The sequence below is a fragment of the Rhyacophila brunnea genome, unplaced genomic scaffold (assembly GCF_057557595.1).
Source record: "Rhyacophila brunnea isolate RB1 unplaced genomic scaffold, BYU_Rbru_1.0 scaffold_4, whole genome shotgun sequence".
NCBI lineage: Eukaryota > Metazoa > Arthropoda > Insecta > Trichoptera > Rhyacophilidae > Rhyacophila > Rhyacophila brunnea.
In genome coordinates, this window is record NW_028233068.1 from 9,267,533 (window position 1) to 9,291,751 (window position 24,219).

The 24,219-nt window shown below is 33.3% G+C and overlaps 2 protein-coding genes across 2 annotated transcripts in view; one reads left to right on the forward strand and one right to left on the reverse strand.

Annotated features, from left to right (window-relative positions):
• The window catches only part of LOC147066826 (polyprenol dehydrogenase-like), a 75,647-nt gene extending 73,698 nt beyond the window's left edge, over positions 1-1,949 (reverse strand). The window contains exon 1 of the mRNA XM_085953834.1: positions 1,714-1,949. The gene's annotated coding sequence lies outside the window, so the exon portion shown is untranslated. The remainder of the gene's footprint in view (positions 1-1,713) is intronic.
• Positions 1-24,219, forward strand: part of LOC147066824 (polyprenol dehydrogenase-like) — a 656,880-nt gene that overhangs the window by 169,871 nt on the left and 462,790 nt on the right. The gene's annotated exons all lie outside the window — the stretch shown is intronic.

Sequence of the window (24,219 nt, forward strand, 5' to 3'; positions counted from 1 at the left end):
CTCATCCATTTCAATTCGTGATACTCAGTATGCGGGTACACAAAGCGCTTAACGTCAGCGGACAGTAGAGCCAGTCCAAAAAACAAAAAAAAATCTTTCTTAACTTTCTTCTTTAAGCACTACGGTGCATGGTTGCAGCATCAGTCTCGTGCGGCTCCGTCTCTTTCAGACACGTTTAAAGCGTCATAGAAAGCGGCCGTGCATATATGACGGGTGGTGGTGGGCACTTTAACGTATGTCCATTATTTTAAATCATTCATACCGTAAGCATCTCAAACTGTTAATATAAATTGTACTCTATAATATTACGTTGAAATAAACAGTAATATTTACTCTACGAAAATCTTATCTGTTTCCCGTATTCACGCCATCACATTGTAAAAGCTAAATTCGCCCACGGAGGTAACTGACCTGACAAGATTATCTTCACAACATACTTACGGTCTTTAAGCGTACAAACTGTGAGTAGATTACATTTAGGAGTTCACAGAGTGTCCCATTTCCAGTAAGAAACTTAAGGAAGATTAATACCACCAACCCGTACAGGATACCTGCCAGCTCAAATCACTCATCGGAAGTAGCGTGTAACAGTGCGTCAAAATTAAATTTAGTTTCATAATTTTATTCCTGCGCATACGTATCACACGCTCATTATCTACATTCTAATACTTCATTGATTTTACTGACACAAATATGTAGGCGTAATTACACTGTACCGGGGTTATTCCGCCTGTTTAAAAATCCTTATTAAATAAGTCATTATCACTGTTACAAGGGAACAGCAATGTAGTAGAATAATACTCATAACTTATTCTTAATAGAATTCTTAATAACCATGTCCTTGCTTTTTCGTACAAGGTGGTTGTTAGTAATTTTGAACAATCACAAACACCCAGGCTTTGAGAAAAACACATAAATATTGTGTCCTGACCGGGAATCGAACCCATAACTCTCGGGTGGAAGGCAAGCGCCTTACGTACTGCACCATGAGTGCCGCATATCTGCAAACATGTTAAATATCATAACCTATTTTCATTCATCTTTCTTGTGTGTTTTTTCATCGTCAAAATTTTCTAGGCGGAATTAAACTTGTTTCACTGACATGTGCATACATTTTGTAAATTGAACTTAGGTGTGTGCAAAAAATATAATTAATTATTTTTTGTACATAAACTATGTTCATAATATTACGATATGTTCTGACCATGTTCTAACAAATTAACGTGCATATTAATTAGGTAGGAATATAATGTATGAAACTATTGTTTTTTTATGCTTTTTTTTTTTTTTTAAGAAATATAACGAAAAGTATCTTTGTAACTGAATACAAAACTGATTTAATGGAGCCTCTTACATCTAATGACAAAATAGATACCAATACAATTATTATGATTATGTGTTAGTTTATATTTTAGTACTTTTTACGCAATTTTATAAGACGCCAATATCAATCTCATCATGTTTCCATCGAATTGGTTTATAAACGAACAAATAATATTAAGTATTTAATGATATTAAAAAGTAATACTATAAAAAAGTGTTTTGACGACCCTACCTCAGGCGGAATAACCCCAAAACTTCATATCGCTCTTCGGTACAAGTCCGCCTGGTGTATTTTAAGTCTTTAAAATTCAATTTATTTAAATATAGCTATGCATTTTAATTGCTAACATATACCTAATGGAATGGAGAGTAAAAATATCAATATCGTACCTTTTGTATTTCTGGAAGATAAATGATGATTTTTTCACAGTTGACGTAACTGTATATGCACACACCATTCACAAAAGTCAAGTTTTATATTAAATATTAGTTATTCCTAGATGCTTTAAATGTACAATATGACTGACTGACGATTAAGAATAAGGTTATAAAGAAATATTTTGTCTACCCGAGTGTAAAAATAACTAGTGGCCATACAAACAAAATATTTTTTACTGGGCTGAATTATAGTATTAGGCGGAATAACCCCATTTGCCGGTAATAAAATAACTGACGTCCGCTCCAAACGAAAGCAGACGAAGATTTAGTGCATAAATACGGCTTCAAATTATTGGGTAAGTATATATATGCATTACCAGCAAGTATTTTAACAAAAAAATCTAGCAAGTATTTTATTAAAAAGGTGGGAACTATTTAATATGAACAGCAAGTAAAAAATGATTATTGGTAAGTATTATAATATGACAATGGAAGTATTTAAAGTATTATAGGGAGTTATTTAAATATATTCGGGAATTATTTTAATAATTAATGGTAAGTATAAATATCAATTAGTCAGAATAAAATCTATTTTGGACAGATTTTTTCTTTTACAGAAATAACTAATTTAATAGCTTCCTTATTATGTTAAATTTAGTCAGATAGTATTGTTCTTTCTGTCTGGCTATCCAGAACAGATTGTACTATTAGAATAGTATTTCTCTATTATTTCATCCCTTACGCCCATTTAGTGTAGCAGCATTTGTGTATCTATAAAAAGGCTCAATGATGCAATGCGAGTCTCTTGAGCAAGCTTCTAGTGCCTTTAAGATACTATTTCATTTTAACTATCAGCTGTAACTTAACGGCTTCTAATTATTCGGTAAGTATAAATATTCAAAAATAGGAAGTATCTTAATAAAAGTATTTTATTAATCTTTGGGAATAATTTAAAATCAGCAGGAATTAAAAAATGCTCAATGGTAAGTATTCAAATAATATATGGGAAAGTATTTAAACAAGAACAGGGAATTATTAAAATGTATAATGTCAAGTATAAATATTTGTGTGTCAGAATAGATTAAAATTTGGGCAGAAATAATTTAATTGGCCGCTTTGTTAAATTTTCTAAGATAGAATTCTTCTCTGTCATTCCAACCAGGGTTATAACATAGACTAATATTCGAGTTAGTTGTATCATAGACTAATACCATAATCGTCTATGGTTATGCTGTACCTTGACAGACAGCGTTGCCATGTCTACTGAAATTTCAGTAGATCTACTGATAATTTTGGCAATATACTGAATCTACTGATATTTTCTGAAATCTACTGATATTTCTTAATTTCACAAAATTCCCACCAGCCGGGAAAAAAACTAGCCATCTTTGAAAACTTGGGAATCTGCGGCCCGCGGCGAAATATTTTTCCTAAAAAAAACAAGCCGACTATGAAAATCTGGGAACCTGCGGCCCGCGACGAAATATTTTTCCTAAAAAAAACTAGCCGACCATGAAAATCCGGGAACCTGCGGCCCGCGGCGAAATATTTTTCCTAAAAAAAACAAGCTGACCATGAAAAATTGGGAACCTGCGGCCCGCGGCGAAATTTTTTTCCGAATCTACTGAATTTTTTTTACACATTCTACTGAAATTAAAATTTTTTGACTTGGTAACACTGTTGACAGATGACAGTTGACTTCCTCAGCACTCGAAATCTAGAATAGTATCTTTTCTTTCTATTATAATGAATGTATCTAAAAAAAATGGCTCCACAATTCAATGTGGATCTTCTGAGCAGGTTTCTTAAGAAATTCGTTCTAGCCATCAGCTGTAACTGTTGTTTCTATGCTCTGGGTACAACAGAATTAGTTTGTAGTCAATTAGAAAGAATTAGAAACTGTTTTCAGTAGGTATCTACACTGGGCTAATGACCATTGAAAATACATCCTTCATTATAGAATTATGGGTTATGCCTAGTGTGTATTATAATATATTTTTAACATTTAAAAAAATAAGAAGACAGATAGTTAGGTACACCAGTGGGTCTATTCTATGCTTATCGACCGCTAAAGTGATAAAGTGAAACATATTATCAAACTTAGGGTAGGTTTGTATCAAAATATTAGCACTTATTGTAACAATTACACGAAGCCGGTTTTTATTGTTGCAATAAGTGCTATATTTTAACAGCACCTATCTTGCTGCTGTTAAAATATCGCACTTATTGCAACAATAAAAACCGGCTTCGTGTAATTGTTACAATAAGTGCTAATATTTTGATACAAACCTACCCTAAGTTTGATACTATTTATCAATTTAGTGTTCGATAAGTATAGAATAGACCCACAGATGTGTCTATTATAGGTTTATTTTTGACATAAAAAATAAAGAATAAGGCAGACTTCAGTTGTTTACAAAAAAAAATACATGGCAACTTGAAGGGTCGCTTGGTTTGTCATGTCAACGGTGAACGGTGTGACCAGGTTATTGTAAATTTTATAAAAATATATCAATATTTTCCTCACAGCAAAAAATGCCTAGCCATTGTCGATCAATAACATTCCTTTTATTTTAGAATAGACGCGTAGGTGTACCTACTCTATTATTTGAGAATATGTATTTAGGGATTGCAATACCGGTATACTAATATTTTTGAATACCGAAATACCGGTATGAAAAATCAGACAATACCGATATAATCGGTATTGAAAGTTGAAACAAAATATATTAATTACATAACATAAAAGATTTAACAAGGCTGTTAAATTAAATTTGTCGGGCTATGCGATGTCTAATTTTCTTCCGTTGCCCTTAGATGATGCACGTCCAGATTTTCGAAATACATTTGCAATATATGTAGTTATTTACCTAATTTTAAACTTAGTCTAATGTTTCCCCAGTGGCTCGCGGGTTTTAATAGTTGTCAGGTGTATTTTTAGATGTAGGTACTTATCTAAAATTGCAGTAAATATATACTATTCGTTTGTATAATCATCAGTAGGGATTCCAATCCCGGGATCCCGAGCTATTTTTGATACCTATAAATCCCGAATTTTTTTATCAGTTTTTATGGAAAATAAAATAAAAACGAAAATATAACAGAAAAAATACTTTTAATAACAAATAACTAAATTAAAAATAAACCAAGTTTGAATGAAGTTTGATTTATACCCATATGTAAGTTGTCGATTCATTTTATTTTTTCACATAAATTAATATAAATGAGAAAGATTGGAAAAAACAAAGCTTCGCACTTTTAACAAAGTAATTCCACCATGATCTCATACGTTTTACGTATCATATTTGGCTGACTAATTAGATTTATGAAGCGGAAGGGCCATACACCACGATTTGCTTTACTATTTTAAATCTCGCTAACCCATTCATTACTATCAGAAACAGCAATCTCATATAAAGTTCACATTATTTATATTACAATAATATTTACTCCATTAAACGTATGTATTTTCAAGATACAGAACAGTAAAAATGTCTTAAATAGTATAAATTTTACTAGATTTATTTTTACCGATTTTATCAATGTTATTTGTAAATATAAAAAAAATATATTAACTATGGAAAAAATACCAATCCCGGGACCATTCCCGGGATCCCGGGATTGTCAAATTGTAATACCGAAATCCCGGGATCAGAATTTCGGCTCGGGATTGGATTCCCTAATCATCATTAACCTCAGCCCTATTGGTGAATATTTCATGATGCTTGTGCCTAATTTTTCGATCTACTAAACTAAAGAATAGTTGAGCAGCATCAGCATCTCTACCATATCTTACCTTTACCTATTTTTTAAAGTATATACATAAATACATTATGTACATATTAAGAAATGTTGCTTAAAAGATTCATGGATATACCTAGTCGAATCTAATATTAGCAATTTAAATTCATTTAGGAATATCATTTACAGGTATAGATATGTAGATGATACGAGATCAGTTTTCCATGCTTTTATACATCGTATATCAATGGTTCCTATCAGTGGCGCACCCAGGATTTAATATTGGGGGGGGGGCAAGGAGGAGAATGTAAATTAGTCCCATAGGCTCTTTTCCTTCTTCACAGCCTAATTTCTCGTTTATCGGTCTTTTGTCTATTGCACTCGGTGTACCTATACCATGGTCCCCACATCCTGAAACGGGTCCTCAGGCTAGGATATTTGGCGGGCCTCTTACCTACCGCTAAGATTAAAGGCAGTGTGAAACACTACATTAACGTTTTTCAAATTGTGTTTTAGTTCAAATTAAGGGTACTTATACAGCGAATTATTGGCGATTTTTAATACATCTACTTTAATAATGAAGCTGTCGAGTATCGACACATAATAATCAAAAAATATATTGCACAATTATATAAGTAATTGAAAATGTTCATGGCTATCAAGTATAATAGCGCCGCAGGCGACTTTTTTTACTATTAAAGCGAATTTATGATGTGTGTTTATCTCACTTATCTGATCAACCCGACACGCCGGGCCCCCCACGGCCGGGCTCCCAGGCTAGAGCTCTGTCAGCCCTCCCCAGCCATGACCTACACCACTCCGGAATTCGGGTAGACACGAGAATTTTTTGACAGTTCCATTAGGGATTGGGTTTCTAAAAAAACCTGACATTAGTGTTTCGAAATTTTTGTGTTAGAAATTAAAATCTAAGAAATTTTTCTAAAAAGGGTGCTGGAGAATTATTACAAATCATTTTTTATGCCGTGTTTTTATTTGTCTAAGTCCAAAGGGTATAGTTTATTGGCTTTCAATTTCAATCTTGAAAATCATTCTGATAATTCCAATTCCGAATTTTCATTTTTGGGGGGTGCCAGGTTGCGTTTTATTAAATTAAAACAACAATTTATATTTTCTGCAATGATCTTATGTGAATTGTCATTTTTAGTAGATAAGTGATTGAAGTTGAATGTTCGTATTGCCTATATTAAATTTGAGTACCTATTAAAAACTTTTCAATTTCCTGCATACCCACTGTTACGATTGGCGGTGAGCGAATCTGATAATCAATAATAGTGACAGAGAAGTAGGTATTTATTTTTAAATACTTGCCGGCATGCTAAAAGGACATGCAAAGCTATTCTATACAAAAGGGGGCTATCGACGGTTGTTTATCATATTTATGTTACAATAAGTTTACCATATAAACTGTCAAAGGGAGCTATGTTTTAACAGCCCCTCTTGGCTGTACAATTTTTTTGAGCGAGATAAAGAGTTTTGACAGTTTAGACGGTTAACTTATTGTAACAATTATTATAAAACTTACCTCAATACATAAATATGAGGAAAAATCATTAAGTATATTAATAATTAGGCTTAGGATTCTTAAGTATCAAAAATATCTATCTGTTTCAGACAATTTTGAAACATTTAAGCTCTATTTGTTAGCACCTATTTTTAAATATTTTTGGATAATTACATATTTTTACATATTTTAGGTTTAAGCACATACTTTCACACAAACACAAAATTAATTAACCCAATTGAAATGTTAAAATCATCTACAAAATCACTAGTGGAGGAAATTAATATTTTAAACAATAAAACTAACAAAAATAAGAAAATGTTCCTGGACCAATTTGTAATAAAAATAAGTACAAATTAAATAGTGTTTTAAATAAAAAAAATACTGGACTTCAAACGCTGCGAATAGTAAAGCTGTTTTGGAAAATCCATCAATGCCTCAGATGTTTTAATTTTTTGTACTTCAGAAATAGTTTCATTTACATACGCAATAATAACATCTGTATAAGTGGAAAGAAGTTTTTCCAAGTATAAAAAATTGCTAGGATCAAATCGATTCACTTTCGAAAATTTGAAGCATTATTTTATTATTTACTGTAATAAATAATAAATTAAACTGTTGAAATATATATGATTTATTGTTACTTACTTAAATTTTTAGCACCTATTTTTGTTTTTTAGCACATAATTATGAAATTTGAATCACATGTTTTCCAATTATATCTACATATTTTAGGTATGTACCTATTATTCATTTTTTATCACCTAAAATCCTAAGCCTAATTATGACTATCAATCAAGCTTAAACTGATATAGGTAAGTACCTACTTATTATATTATGAACATTTCTATAAATTTATTTTTCAACAAAATTTGAACAATAGTAATCGACATGTGGAAATACATAAGTTTACAACGATCTTTACGAGTTTACATATAACATTTTTTTTAAGTAAACTGCAATTTTGCAGAAACTTTTTTCTCGAATTTGAAAGAATAATATGGCAACAGTGCGACGTTATCGCACGCCAGCAGAAAACCTAGCGGAAAAAAACGAAGCTTGCAATTTGAGATTTTTTTTTGATAATTTACAATTTCAACTGTATTAATTAATAAATATGTATCTGAAAACATTAAAAAGATTTTTTATTTTTTTTTAAATTTAAAGATAAACTTAAAATTGTAAAAAAATGTAATAAAATGTGAATTCGTTGCAGGGTCACATCTTATTATTGCATTATATTTTATGGTCATATTTATTATTAAAATGTAGTTTATTAAGTTTTAGATTTTTGACTAATTCATCGTTTTAATATTTTTTATATTTATTTTAAAAAACATCGATTTTTTATAAAAATATAAATGTGTATAACTTGAAATCCTTTTTATTTATATCAAATTTTATTTTAGGCATGGTCCCAATATTGAAGCTCGATTTGTTACATACATAAATACTATAATTTACTACTACAGTTGGCAACACTGGAGTCCAAGTTTTCTGTATTGATGTAATAAAAAGAATAAAAATAATAAATGGTGACATGTAATGATGATTCATGCCTTTCAGATCCAGTGACTGCAATCATATAAGATAGGATAAGTATATGCTCAGAATATCAGTCCTATGCGACATTTCTTTTACCACGGGAAAAAAACTCGGCTACAAATCGCAACCCTCACTTCCCAATGAATACGACAAAATATTCATCAGAATCACCACCGCCTTGCGCTACAAAGAATTTTCCAGGGTTTTTACAAGGCGGTTTCATAGGCCCTGGCCGAATTCAAATTAGCAATACCCGATGCGGGTAGAAGAATAGTTTTCAATAAGGCATATTCTCTCAGCCGGCACAATTCTCATTTGACTAGCATCAAGTAGAGTAGTTTGCGTGCCAAAGTCCTTAAGAAACCTCGATAGTAAATGCGAGGTATCCTTAAAGGCATCTAGGAAAAAAAACAAAAAGTTCTCCCAGTTGGGTGACACGTGACTATTATCTGTAAAAAATATTATCTATAATAAATAGTCATTGTCAATGAGATAAAGGTGACACGAACACGCGAGTTTGAAAATTCGTACGTCAAATTTTGCAGGTTAGTACAAAATTGTTAGATCTGATTGCAAGACTACTAGAGTCTGTATTCTATAAGCTGCGTTCAAGTCAAGTCATTCGCGGACGGAGAGCTTTGTGCCATCGCGTTCCACTGTTGCAAGTTTTCAATGGGAGGAAACGAGAGGGAATGCAGTGCTGAATACTGAAGCGAGGGAGGGGGACCGCATGCCAGCCTATAGAAGACATATCTCTACATACTCTACATATCCTCCGTGGTGGGTTTATTATTATATTATGTGGTGTGGGACTTGTTATTTAGTACCTACCTACTTAGTATTCGAACAATAATCGGCAAAACAACGTAAGCGACACTTTTTGGTGAATTGCGTTTTAAACCAACAACTGTTCAATACCAGTTAGACTTTAGAGTCTAGACCTAGAACGTAAGTGACAAATATATTATAGCGCGATGTCATTCGCGTGACATTTTTTTGGGTCTGTGCCGTTTAGCGTTTTATCCATAGAGGTATTAAATTAGTGTTATCCATTTGTAGACGAATGCGTTCGCTCGCCCACAAACCAAACGCACGGCACGCGGCTTCATTTAGCAATGCAACGGGTGGCGTCTAGATGTATCTATAGTCTATGGTTTTATCTTATTATCTCATTATAAAGTCGAGCAAAACAACGTAATCGACGTTATTTGATAGCGTAAGAGACAATATGGTCGGTACGGTTTATTCAGTGTTCTGTCTGATAGTGACTTGAGCGAATGCCAACTGGACGCCACGCAATTCGAAATAAATAGACGTTAGGTAGGTACTTATAGTTACTTTAAAAAAAATTACATTATTATTTATATTTAAATCATTATATTATGACTAAATAGTTGGTGAGAATTTCAATATGCACACCTAAATAATGATTTAATCGTGCATTATGTTTAAGTTCCAACGAAAAAGGAGTTTTTATTTTTATATAAAGCCTTTGGTATGGTAATTATCAATCCACAAGTAAAAACATTATGTTAAGAGTAAAATGAATTAGAACTAATAAGTAGTAGATAGAAACTGATTAAAATTCATCGGCTACGTTCTGTTTACGTGTTCTGTCGACAGTGCGGCGTCCAATTGTCCTGGCGTCCAGTTGTCTTATTCCCAATGCTGATATGAGAAAAAATCACGCACCGTCCAGTAAAACTAGCAGAGATAAAATAAACCTGGTAATGAAGCTTATTAAACAATTACCCGCGTTCCATCTCACTACTTTCGGAACAAATCTACGAAGAAGTCGTGCAAATTGTCGAAATGTTAAAAATGTATATAAAATATACTTAACTGCAAATTTGGATTCTTTGAATGAATCCACTAATGTCGTGAGTTTTCAAAAACCTATTTAATAGACATAGACAGTTCAAACATGGTTTTTCATCTATCAAAAAACGATATCTGTTATATTTATTTATTTAGAAAAGAGTATTATGGCATTACAGCGATTGGCCAATGCGCCATAATACATAATAAATACAAATTATAAAAATGACTTAATTACAAATAACAACTAATATAACGAGAAAGTATGTGCTTATGTAGATATTACAGTAAAATGATAAATTCAACCTATTTAACACGTCCACAAACATTATATAATTAATTAAAAATAAATCAACATTTATGGTGCTATCAAATAAGTTAAATCGCACGATACACAGCATCATGAAACATCACATCCGTCCTGCGACGAGGTATCATGAAGACCGAGTGATATTGTTGGGAACATGAAAATTAATATTTGCCAGTATATACGGATTATAAATGAACCCACGAAGAAGTAAAAAGAAATACTTTAAAAGAGCAACCACTCTTCGCTTGCACATGGATTGCGTTGATAGCATACCCAGAAGAAAACTAGTTGGAAAATTCATTTTATTAACATTATCATAAGGAAAGAATCCGTATGTCCTTAAGTAGAGAAATCTAAAAAAACTATTGCGGACTCGATCCAACTCAATTGCGTGGACGGACTTGTTAGGACTCCGATTAATAATGCTGGCATATTCAAGAATACTCAACACAAATGATCTGTTTGCGAGAAAGTAAAACATGTGTCTGGTGACGAGAGACTTGGGCCAATTGAATCAGATACTGTTTTATAAATTTAATGTCACCTTACATGACATTTTGTGCGCAATTTTGACCTCGAGAATGTGCTAAACACTCCCTACAATGAAAGCGTAAATTTATAATTATAGTCGAAAATACGCATACTATAATAGTGTACGAAAGTATCGAATTATTAACACTTATTGTAACAATTACAATAATTTAGCTATAATTAATTGTTACAATAAGTACTATGTTTTAACAGCACCTCTCGTGGCTGTGATAATTTTTAGACAGAGATAGACAGTTTTGACAATTCAGACGGTTAACTTATTGTAATTGTCATAATATCTAAGTGTTAATAATTCGACACTTTCCTACCCTATTTGGCTGCCGTAACGGACCCAAAGCAGGCTTGTGTAATAGAATAGACCCGCTGGTGACAAAATGTTAAAGTTCTCAATCGAATGACCGAGAAGTTCTGCGTCGTATCGAAAGCAGGAAACTACAGTATCTCGGCCACATTACGAGAGGACAAAAGTAGGTACATCATTCCTGAACTTGGCATCCAAGGAAAGATCAACGAAATGCGTAGCAGGGGACGACGCATTTCATCACTAATTGATGTTTATATTATTATTTATTTATAAACGGTGTTTGCGCCATTAATTGGAATTGATTATCTTGCATTTTCATTCCGTAGTCACCATCACGTGGATTAAGATATTATACTTTCTCAGAATATGTGAAATTAAGATAAATATTTTACACTGTTACTGATTAAATGATAAACAAATCGTAAATATGTTATCGTCGTAGATAGATAAGATTGTTTTCGTTGCTCGTTGCATCAATATACACTCCTAATTTGAAAACATATCAAGAGAAATTTATAACTAACAGAAAAAAATTTCGTGCCTAACCACTAAGCTATGTGTGTCCTATCTAATTGCGACGAAGTTAACTAGTGTTTTTACAATTCTCACTGAAGCAATTTTTAAATTCCGTTATCATTTGGCAGTCGGCTTCTGTATTTTAAATCAAAGTATTAATAATCACCTTAATTACTAACCGGAGTCAGGATCTCCCCAAATTGTTGTTATATTATCGTACTTACACTAATTGATAATAATTTAGTAAACTATTTTGATTGATTGATTAACTGAGTTGATTTATATCATGGGTGGCCAACCTTTTCAGCAGCCGGGCCAGATTCTAAAAATGAGATTTCCTACAGAGCCGCACAAACGATTTTTTTTTATTATGCAAAACAAAAATGAGAATTAAACATATTTATTAGATTAGACTTTTTTTTAAAATAATAGAAAATAAACAAAATAATATAAAAATAATTAGTGAGAAGTTTGATTTTGTGTGGCAGAACTAATCGCATCAATATCGATATCGGGTGAGGTTGTTCCTACACGCAAACAGTTTTCCAAATGCACATCAGTGATTCGTGTTCTCACTCGGGATTTGATATGCTTCATCCGACTAAAAAGTGCTAGTGTCGTGGTAACTACATAACTAGCTTTTACATAGCACGATGACTCTTGAACCGCTTTAGTAAATATCTGACGTCATACAGAATATTTCCTTTCTAGGTCATTTACTTGGTCTTGTCGGAATTGCCCATTGTACTTGTATTATGAAAATTATTTGCATGTTTAGACTCTTAATGCCGTTTATTATTATACTCTTTCAAGACAGAAACAGAATCATTACATATCAAGCATAAATGGGCTTTGTTTTAAATTCCACGTCAACATGGTTTATATTGACTGCATACCCTCAATACTCTAAATAGGTTTCTACCCTTAAAATAAAAATATAATTAATTATAGAAACATAGGTAGGTATACCCCGTTTATACGTGCATGAATTTATAGCTGACAGTGCGTATTATTGCGGCCATAACAAAAAAATGCACGTGTAAACACGTACTATCGTACTAGCAGGAGTGTGTAATTTTATTGTCTCGTGAACTAGTTCAGCTTTATTTTTATAAGTACAAAAAGTCTTTACACGCTTGATTTGTACATTATAATGGATATACAAAGGATATATTATATTATACGATAACTTTATAATATGTAAACTTTGTTGGTTGAAATTTAAAAAAAAAATGAATGAAAAACACTTTATCGAACATTTTTCCACTTTAACTTTTAGCGATCAAAACCGGTTTTGTCCATGGACGGATATTGTCAACTGATATCAAGAAATATAAAATTACCGCTATTTATAGAGACAAAATTTGTAAAATAAAAATAAAGAAGACATATTATATTAACAGTAATCATCTATAAAATTCTCAGAATAATTACATCAAACCATTTCAGAACTTAATAATGCATCAGGCGCACACGCTCCTGAGCACGCGGTAAAGAACGTACGTGTAAATGCTGCTATAAAACGATTCGATGCGTGGCACGCGTGGAAGATTGGACACGACTAACCCAATGACATTAATATGGACGAAGCATCTGGAAAAAAAATGACACTCACTTTTTGTCGGGTCTGCCGAATAGCATAATCTGTTCTAACGCAATTACAATAAATGATACAATTACAATAGATGCTTTTTGTCGGTCTGCCGAATGGTTCGATTCGAACGGGTTCGCTCAAATGCACATTGACACTAGAAATAATCTTCTAACGCCATTACAATAAAGGTGATATTGCTATAAATTCCCGATGCGTGATATCGCATAATGGAAATTGCGTGACGTCTACCTATACATGTGCGAATGTCGCTATGCGCGAATTTACTTGCTAGCTACTGTATTGAGTGCGTTGTTTATTAATAATGTCATTGGACTAACCTCACTCTTTCATTTGTTCGCTATGCGACTTTAGACGTACGATCTTTCTCGCGCAACATCACGCTCACTACGTTTTCACGCAGGAAAGATTGTGCGTGTGCAGGCCGCTAATCAAGAGCTTGCCATATGTTTAGCCAAACTAAGTAGAATCTGTCTTCTTTAAGCTGACGTGCCGGTTTCCAATCCCGCTTCAGCATACACCTCGTTCCCTCCCATTGAAAACTTGCAACAGTCGAACGCGATGGCAAAATGCATACCGTGTGATGTGTGCGCCAGTTTATAGAGTACAGACTCCAGCTTAATAATCACACATAAATCTCACCAAATTATTTTCCTTTTTCAGAGTGACCAACCGGTTTGAGCAGAAGAGAAATTAAAAAAAGAATCAATCAATCAGAACAAATTTTGTTTAAGAAAAACGAAACATCGAATAACTTACAATTGGAATTGTATTGTAATAATCTTTGGCGTTCAAAAATTGTGGTGACAATCATGGGATCTAAACAACGAGTGACTTTAAGTGAGTGGAAGAGAAGATGCGAATCGGAGCAACGTGCTTTATCGAACCAGCTGGGAGATAAAGTTTGGGACACTTTTTGTTGGCCAGGTGATGATGTATTTCTTGTCCGGAAGATAGCTATTCTACTATTTGGCACAATTATTACGAACGAGGGCTCATTAGAGGTGAATTTAACAAAAAAAAGGCGTGAATTAGTTTATGATATTCGGGATAAATGTGTCAAACACAGCTTCCACAGTAAGATTCACGTTGCCTTTATCTCCGTGTTTGTTTATAAGATAGATAGAGAAATCGAAGTTTCTTTGATACGGGTCCTGAGCGATTTGATTGAAGATGTACTAATAGATCATAAAGGCCATGTTTATGAAAACTGGGCAGACTTTAAAGATGACAATACGTGGGATGAGGCTTGGTTATGTGTTCCAAAGGACCCATATTACTCTTCGGAGAATAATGTTGAATTTATAGATCAAAGTTACCGCGGTAAACTTTTTAAGGATATCGACGAATTGGTTAGAGTATTAGGAATTTGCAATACTATAGCTATGACTGGAGGTGTAATCTTGACTTTATATCCGCCGACAGCTGCAGTCGGTAGTACGGTCCTCATTATCACCAAAAATGTAGAGATCGCAATTACTATTTATGTAGTCATAAGAAATGTAGCGAAGATTGTTGCTATGCGAAAACGTGACCAGGGCGATGGCGGCGATGAGGGTGGTGAAGGGGATGGGGAGGATGCAGGGGAATGTTGGTGGGCGATTGCGAAAGGTGCTCTCTTCCTTAATTTGAAGTGCACTGATGATGTACTAGTACGTACACTGCTCGAAGTTGCGACTCTCACCATGTCAGGAATCGAATTGTACAAAAAAGCAGAAAAAGTGGCAGTACAGGTGCATAGTACAGTTGAAAGCGTTTCCTACTTAGATTTAGGTAAATTGGTGTGTTCTTCTGCCTCTTTTTCATACAGTTTATTTAAATTAATGAGATCAAACGAATGAACAAAACTCGATTATTTTTAAATCGAATTGGGTGATATTTTTCTGAAGTAGGGATTTTTTTATACGTTGACAGCACTTCTATGACAAAAAAACTTTAAATGTCCCCTAAAATGAATGCATCATATTTGATGGACTACACCGACTTCGTTTGTTTTTCAAGGATAATATTTGAAGGAGTCCCAAGGAATCATGTCAAAAAGTGTTTACTAAGTTTACTAAAACTATTCTATTTGCTCACGATATTGAAAAGTTTTATTATTTTAACTGCCACACTTTTGAGATAATAGTAACACTAAATTCTTACCGTAGAAAATGGTCAATATGAATATTTTATTATCCAAAAAAAAAAACTGAGCAAGTGAAAGAGTGTTTTCATGAACATAATTATCACAGATATACTCCAAAAGTCCACATGATCGAATAAAACGCTTTTTTCCTCTCCTGAACAATTTTGTTTTTGAATATAGACCCCTTTTCCGTGGACGCCTTCATTTTTACTTTGAAATATCGAATCATTAGTATATTAGTCTATGATTTGAGCTGTCAGAATAATTCATAGATAATATAAAAAATTACGTCCATTCATAGACAAATGAAATGCATGTGAAATTGTGTAAGTATACATAATTAATTCAAAATTTGTATGTTAATCAATAATAATTAAATTGCAATAATGTTTTTTCTTATATAATTATGTAAATAGTGCCATTATGATACACATGCTGTTTGCTATTTTATCTTTTATTACCTCTAAGTAAAATACATGCTTATAGGCAACTGTATGGGCAATTATAACCATTTAATGCCATAATTAGGTACTATAAGTAACTATCTACTACATAATATACTAATTTTTAGAATACATTTTATAATATTATACAATACCGGAATAGTCCAACCAATAATGGCGGATTGTTTGAAGCCGGACATTCTGAGATAATGTCGTTGGTAATTTAAGTCAATTCAATTTTACAATTATGATGAGAATTTTATTTTATTTAAAAATATTATAATTTTTATTTCCTAACGAATTTATTCAGTAGTATATACATACTAATTTTAAAATAAAATACCATTTTTGGTCTTAAGGTGAAGCCTTTACTGAGCCTTTTTTAAAGAGGCACCTGGCGGAAAAATACGAAGCTTGCAATTTGAGACATTTTTTTGATAATTTACAATTTCAACTGTATTAATTAATAAATATGTATCTAAAAACAATAAAAAGAAAAATATTTTTTTTATTTTAAGTCAAAGATAAACCTACAATTTACGAAATTTTTTATAAAATGTGAATTTGGTGCAGGGTCTCACGTTATTATTACACATTATTTTATAGTCATATTTATTATTAAATTTAGTTTATTAAGTTTTCTATTTTTAAGAGTAGAGATTTTTGACTAATTCAAAGTTTTAATATTTTTTATTTTCATTTTAAAAAACATCGATTTTTATAAAAATATAAATGTGTATAACTTGAAATCCTTTTTATTTATATCAAATCGAGCTTCAATTTTGGGACCATACTTAATAAGATTAGTAGTATTTCATTCAATAAATAAAACGTATTATTGTATTGCTCTAGTATCCATAATACCCAGCGCTCGAAATGGAAAAAATTATGAACCGGAGCGCTCGACAGTTTTCTGAAGATTTTTACATATTAAAGTTATCAAAGTCGATGTTTTTTTTTCATAAAAATAAGATTTTCTATTATATGACCTATCCAGCTCAGACGGTTATATTATTTATTCCACGAGACGAAGCGATAATTTTACCGATTTCACGAACAGGAACGGCGCTCCGGTGCGTTCCGGTCCATTTCGAGCCTTGATAATACCATAAGTAGTGTACGTTAAATAAAACTATTTTCCTGAAGAATGAAATTATTTTTGATTAATTTTTTAAATACTATAATAATAATTATGTATATCGATCAATAAAACGACATCCTGCGAACCCGGATACTACGGCTATTTATTTCTAAAGAGAAATTAATCTTATTTTTATTGAAGAATGTGATAGTTTCTCATTATGTAATTATTGTGTTGAATGAATACATTGATTTATAAAGATATTAAAACAAACCTAAATGTGTTATCATTATTATTGAGTATTGAACTATAATTTCATAAAAAAACTTAATTATAGAGGTTTACACAGAAGATTACAAATTGAGGGCATTTTATAGATCAGAGTTCGACTATTTTGTTGTGAAAAGTCTATTTAAATATCAGAACAACGCCAGGCGATATCAGTGGGACTATTCTATACTTATCGAACGCTAAAGTGATAAATATTATCACTTTATCATATTTTATGTTTATAGGTATTATAATTTATTGTTACAAGTTAAATGTTAAGCCGTCTAAACAGTCAAAACTATTACCTCGCGCTAAAGTTAACGCAGCCAAGAGAGGTGCTGTTAAAACATAGCACTTATTGTAACAATAATTACAACTAATTTATTTTAATTGTTACAATAAGTGCCAATATTTCGATATAAACCTAGGTACCCTAGATAGCTGCCGTAGCAAGCGTAGAAAAGCAGTCTTGTGTATTTAATAAACGCGCAGGTGTACCTTATCTATTATTTGAGAATATGTATTTAGGGATTACAGTACCGCTATTTCAAAACCGGAAATACCTGTATGAAAAATTAGACAATACAGATATATTTGGAGTTGAAAGTTGAAACAAAATATATTAATTGCATAACACCGTGGGTCCCAGGTTCGAATCCTGGGTCTGGCAAGCTTACACATTGTTTTTCAATTTGTGTGAGTCAGGGTATAGACCTAATAGGTTAAGCAAGTGACTGACATCCATTTCTCGTAAAAAAAAAAACAAAATCTGTTAATACAAACCTCTACTCTGTAGAGGCCCATATGATCCCATTAGGATCGGACATGGTTGAATTTAAATTGAATAACATACAAGATTTAACAGGACTGTGATTTTTGTCGGGCTACGCGATGTCTAAATTACTTCCGTTGCCCTTAGATGATGCACGTGTAGATTTGCGTAATATATTTGCATTATAATGTAGTTATTTCCCTAATTTTAAATTTAGTCTAATGTTTCCCCAGTGGCTCGCGGGTTTTAGCAGTTGTCAGCTGGTGTATTTTTAGAAGTAGGTACTTATCTGAAATTGCAGTAAATAGATACTATTCGTTTGTATAATCATCAGTAACCTCAGCCCTATTGGTGAATATTTCATGATGCCTGTGCCTGATTTTTCGATCTACTAAAACTTAAGAAAAGCTAAGCAGCATCAGCATCTCTACCATATCTTAAATTTACCTATTTTTAAGCTATATACATTATGTACCTTTTAAGATATTTTTTCTTAAAAGATTTTTTTATATAAGTAATATATTTATTGGTAGATACTGATTTTTTCATATATTTCATGAATACCGGTATTCAATAGGCAATACCGAAATACCGGTATTGTTATTTTCATTCGGTATTGCAATCCTTAGTCATGCTATAACAACTCAAGACGTCAAAAGTAGGTACCACATAAGCAAAATTGAAATAACCTAATTGTATTCGAGTAAACGCAGCAGCGTGCGCGCGCGTTGTCGACTTTTGTACAAAACAGCTGATGGTACAGTTTCAGGTTATGTGATTATTATTTCATTTATTTCAAGTGGGTTCAGTAGCGCTGTGGGCGAAGCATCACATTGGTCAGTTTATGAGTTCCATCACCAACCAGATCCGTCAGATTCAGTTGCGCCGTGGGAGGACGGCCTTAGATCAAAAACTGACAACACGCACGCTGCTGCGTTTACTCGAATACAATTAGGTTATTTCACTGTTGCTTATCTTGTACATGGCTTGTACTTTTGACGTCTTGAGTTGTTATGGTTTTTATAGCATGACGTTTGTTACACAGTGCTACCAACTTTGGTAAGAAAATATGATTTTTCACTGAATCTACTGACATTGGTACCACTGTTTTACGGTGACTAGAAACTTGAGAGACCGCGCGACTAGCATGTCGCGTCTCTTCGCGACCGTTTTGAAAAGGAGAGATTCCAGTCTCGCCGTCAGCGAGCCGCCATTGAAACACATTAGCTAGATACCGGTTGGAATTTTAGTTTCAGTTCCGGCGGATTTCCGTTGCTTCGTGGGAGGAGGGCCGAAGGCCCACTCACATTGAGGTGCATGTCGCGGACTATCACGTGAACTCACGGCGATAAAAATGTCTATGGTTTCGTCATTTTGCAGCATATTTTGAACGTGCACCATCTCGTAAATTCACTAAATAATGACACTGGTGAAGAGTGTCTACTATAATGTAGTACTTAATTTGAATTATTATTAATTATTTATGCTAATTTAAATTAATTTTGATAGTTTCTACGTGTGCATACGTTAAAATACATCCGGCATGACATTCATAGATAATAGAACACAGCCTGCAGACCATAGATAGACAACATTCTCATAGAAAATACATAGTGCCAACTACTAAAAACAAAAAAGAACGTCAGTTTGACGTGACATTCGAAAAGTGCAGGCATGTGGAATATGATGAAAATATTCAAAACGTCATTCAGGTGCCGATGCATTGAAGTTCATTGTGAAGTGCGCTCATTCTTGTTTAAGGAACAATTACACTCTATGGCGATCGGGCACATATTATACTTATGTCAAGAGCGTTTTAGTGTTTATGATCATATCTATGCCATTCCGTTTACACATAAACGAATATATGTCAAAAAAACCGACAGAGGCGTGGCATAGATTCTATGACACCCGTGTGCCAATCCGTTTACACACGATGCCGTAAAATCTATTGTGTCACATATTTGCCACTGATAAATACTACCAACATGACGTTTGGCAAACTTTATGGTTGGTATGCCTTCGTAAACGTCAAGCAGATAATATAAAACGAAATAAATCAGTAGGCTTGTTAGTGAGATTTTAAATTTATTTATCTACTTATTTATTTAAATATTTGGTTCCTGTCCATATCATATTATAATGCCGCGGCAATGGCATATTAATTGGACGTAAGTATATATGCAGAAAAGATCCTAAGCTCATTGGATCTTTTTTAAAATTTATTCAATAATCCGATTGAGGATATCTCATATACGTATATGCAAAAAAGATCCAGCCCGTAAAGTTATTCCTTTCGCGTCAATCCATTTCTAAAATAATGCCAAAATGCAAATCTTCAATTTTACATTTTTTTTTACATTTTTTTACAATTTTACATTTACATAATTGGTCTTCATTCCAATGACATACATTTTTGTATAAAAGATCCAATTGGCTTTGGATCTTTCTTGAAACTAACTTTCGCAATGGCATCATTTTGTCTATGGCATTGGATCACTTTAACCAGGGAAAATTGTATAAAAAAGACCAACCCTTTTATATTTTCATAAAAATGGACGGTTCTGAAGCAGAAGTTTACTTAAAGCGAATGGTGAAGGGTAGGCTGGTAAACATCCATTTTGAGCATTTGATTCCACTGTGGCACAGGGAAAACTTATATTGTCTGCCAAACTTAAGGCGATACTTCAGTGAAACGGCAAATAATTTTCAACTATAGGTGCGACTAAATTTTGGACTCGGAGACCGAACGTCGAGGTGTGATTACGTCAATTTATTTCGTGATAGCGACGGGGGTATTAATTTTTAAATCGTGTAAAGGTGACTAAAAGCGTTACCCATGTACTTTAAAAAGAAAACATGTCAATGAATATATTATTATTGTTACTAAAAGAACATACGTTAAAGTGCCCACCACCACCCGTCATATATGCACAGCCGTGGATATGCACGGCCGCTTTCTATGACGCTTTAAACGTGTCTGAAAGAAGTGATTTTATGTGCTCATTCCGTTCTGAGACGGAGCCGCACGGGACTGATGCTGCAACCATGCACCGTAGTGCTTAAAGAAGGAAGCTAAGAAAGATTTTTTTTTTGTTTTTTGGACTGGCTCTGCTGTCCGCTGACGTTAAGCGCTTTGTGTACCCGCATACTGAGTGTCACGAATTGAAATGGATGAGTCTACAGAAGAGTCGGGATTATTCCGCTCCCCATACGATGCTGCAAATTTCTCGAATGCCGCAAAGTTGGCCTCGGTTGCTATCAGATCTCCATGACCAATTGGGCCCGTGTGAGGACGGATCCTGGCAAACAGCTCCGCTCGTTCGAGTTCCATAAGCGGGCAATCCCAGAGAATGTGTTCAACATCTTGGTGAAACAGAACATTAAATGGACGCATGTTGTATTTATATGACAAATTATATTTCGTTCGGCATGCGTCATTTGCACCCGCGACCACGTTATTTTTAGATAATGCCTCAACTGAGGTATAGCCTTAACGATATTAAGTCAATAATGTATCTGATACTTGCAGATGCTAAATCATTTTATGATAAATTAAATTGCGAAGAAACTATAATGATGACATCGGAGGTTATGGTGGTCCATTAGACTTTGTCCTAGAATATGAAGCATTCTGATATTTTTTAAATAAAACATTTTCATAGTTTGTTTACCAAATAAGTTTCATATAAATAAATCTCTTTTATTTTAAAGTTATACTTATTTTGGGGCGTTTGGTAGAGAGTGAAATTAAGAGCTGCGCGCGCACAACGTTACGAAAGTGCGCAACAGTATGAAGTTAGCTGTGAATCAGTCAGCTGTATACAAACGCAAGTTAGCAAGTAGAATTGTTCCGTTGCCTAGGCAACGAATTTATTATTGTCGGCCAGTTGCAATTCCTTACGTAAGCAATCGTTACTTGAACGACAGTTGTTACTTGAAAAATAAAAACAAAGAGTAATAATTATATAATTTAGTAATATAAGTTAAAGTGTATAGAAATAAACCAACGGCGTTCCAATAAGTGGCCCTTTTTCTTGAGTGTGTAATTTAACAAGATAATTAAGAGCTAGTCGAAGAATCTAGGTTATCACAAGTTTTGTTTGGTTACGCCAAAGAAATATAACTTCTAACGCGCTTACATAAGTACACACACTGATTTTTTTTTATTTTAATAATTGTTTTATTTTAAAATATCATGTTAAAAAAATTGTTGGATAACAGCAAAACAATTTTTTTACATAATATTAAAAAAATGATCGAGAATTTCTGTTGTTAGGTACTACATACAACAAAACGTAGGTTATGGATTGGATCTTTCACGCATGTTTCCAATCATAATAGGAATTCATAAAAGATCCAATTCTCATTGGATTATTTTTACATTTTAAATTCTAAAAACACATTTAAGCAATACTGATCCAACCCCATAAATTACTATATTCATTAACGAAACGTAAATTTCGAATAAACTGTACATCATTAGCAAGATAGATATTCATTCCATTATTTACGATAACTTTTGAAAGCTGGCAGTTTATTGTGATTTTTTATTTATCCAATCTTATATTTCCTCAATTATCTCAAAACTAGTAGGTTGTGGATTGGATCTTTTCTGCATATGAGTGTCCAATTTATTGTTGGTAGACAATAAAAAACCAAGACGCAGAAGAACTTGGGTGCGTGAGTGGATTGCAAGACGGGAGACTCTCGGATGCTACAGTAATTTAATAAGAGAGCTAAGAGCTGAGGATACGGCAATGTATAGGCTTGTCGCTGGAAGATTTCGATGCATTATTGTTAAAGGTTGAGCCGATTATAAAAAAAGACACCCAAATGCGTAAAATCGTCTATTCCGGGTGCGTGCCTGATGAGGTGCATCCGAATCCCTCGGCTAGCTCTGAGGGTGGGAGTGGAGGTTCATCGATGTAGGAGAGCAGGCAGTGGTCTCTTGGATTGGAGTATTCATGAAGGGGCTTCAAATGAAACTCGTCGAAAATTAATTAAGTCCTTATATTGTCCACATTCACACTTGATTAACAAGTTTTAGTTTAATTATAGTCAAAGGGTTGTTTATTGATACACAGAATTAATTATTATTTAGTTACACAAAGTCAAGTCAAGGTCCATGTTCATAATTGTTCACAATTTATCAAAGTTCACATAATTCAAACAAAACTGTCACCGATATTATACAATTATTATTGCAAAATGCACGGAGCCGTCACGGAGAAGCTTTGGAAACCGATGGCCAATAAAATAAAAGTTCGAAAAAAAAATTCAGGGCCTCCGTTGAAGAACCGCTGTTCAAAACTAAAACTTTTGCGTCCCCAAATGATAAAGTCCTGAAGAGGTATTTATCTTAAAAATTTCGCGTGAATCCGCTGAGTCCCGTTTAGGTATTTATAATTTTTCGAGTGAAGTTAGGTATTTAAACCTCAGTGGGTGATTTTGGGGTGGTAGATCTACTACGCACGGAGCCACTAGACTTGAAGATTATGATTTTGTATGGAAATTTTTTGAAATCAAAGACAGAAATAACACTTCCCGCGCGATCTATGACACATAAACAATAATATATGACAACATGTTTGGCATAGATGTCACAGACATGGAACGAGTGTCACACAAAATTACCGAGGTATTTACACTGAGCCGAAAATCTATGACATAGAAGGCTGTCATAGATCGTTTGACATATCCGTGGCAATCAGGAGAAGTGGTATATTATGTCATCAAAAATCCGAAAATGAGTTTAGTGTGAAGATGTCTAAAATTTTGATCATTCTATGAAGGAGAATAAACACAAGTCATGAAAAAAAATTGCTTATACCCTTTTTCGATATTTTAAAATGGTATATGTACAGAAATATACAGAAAGCTGTTAAGAAAACAGTGCTATGT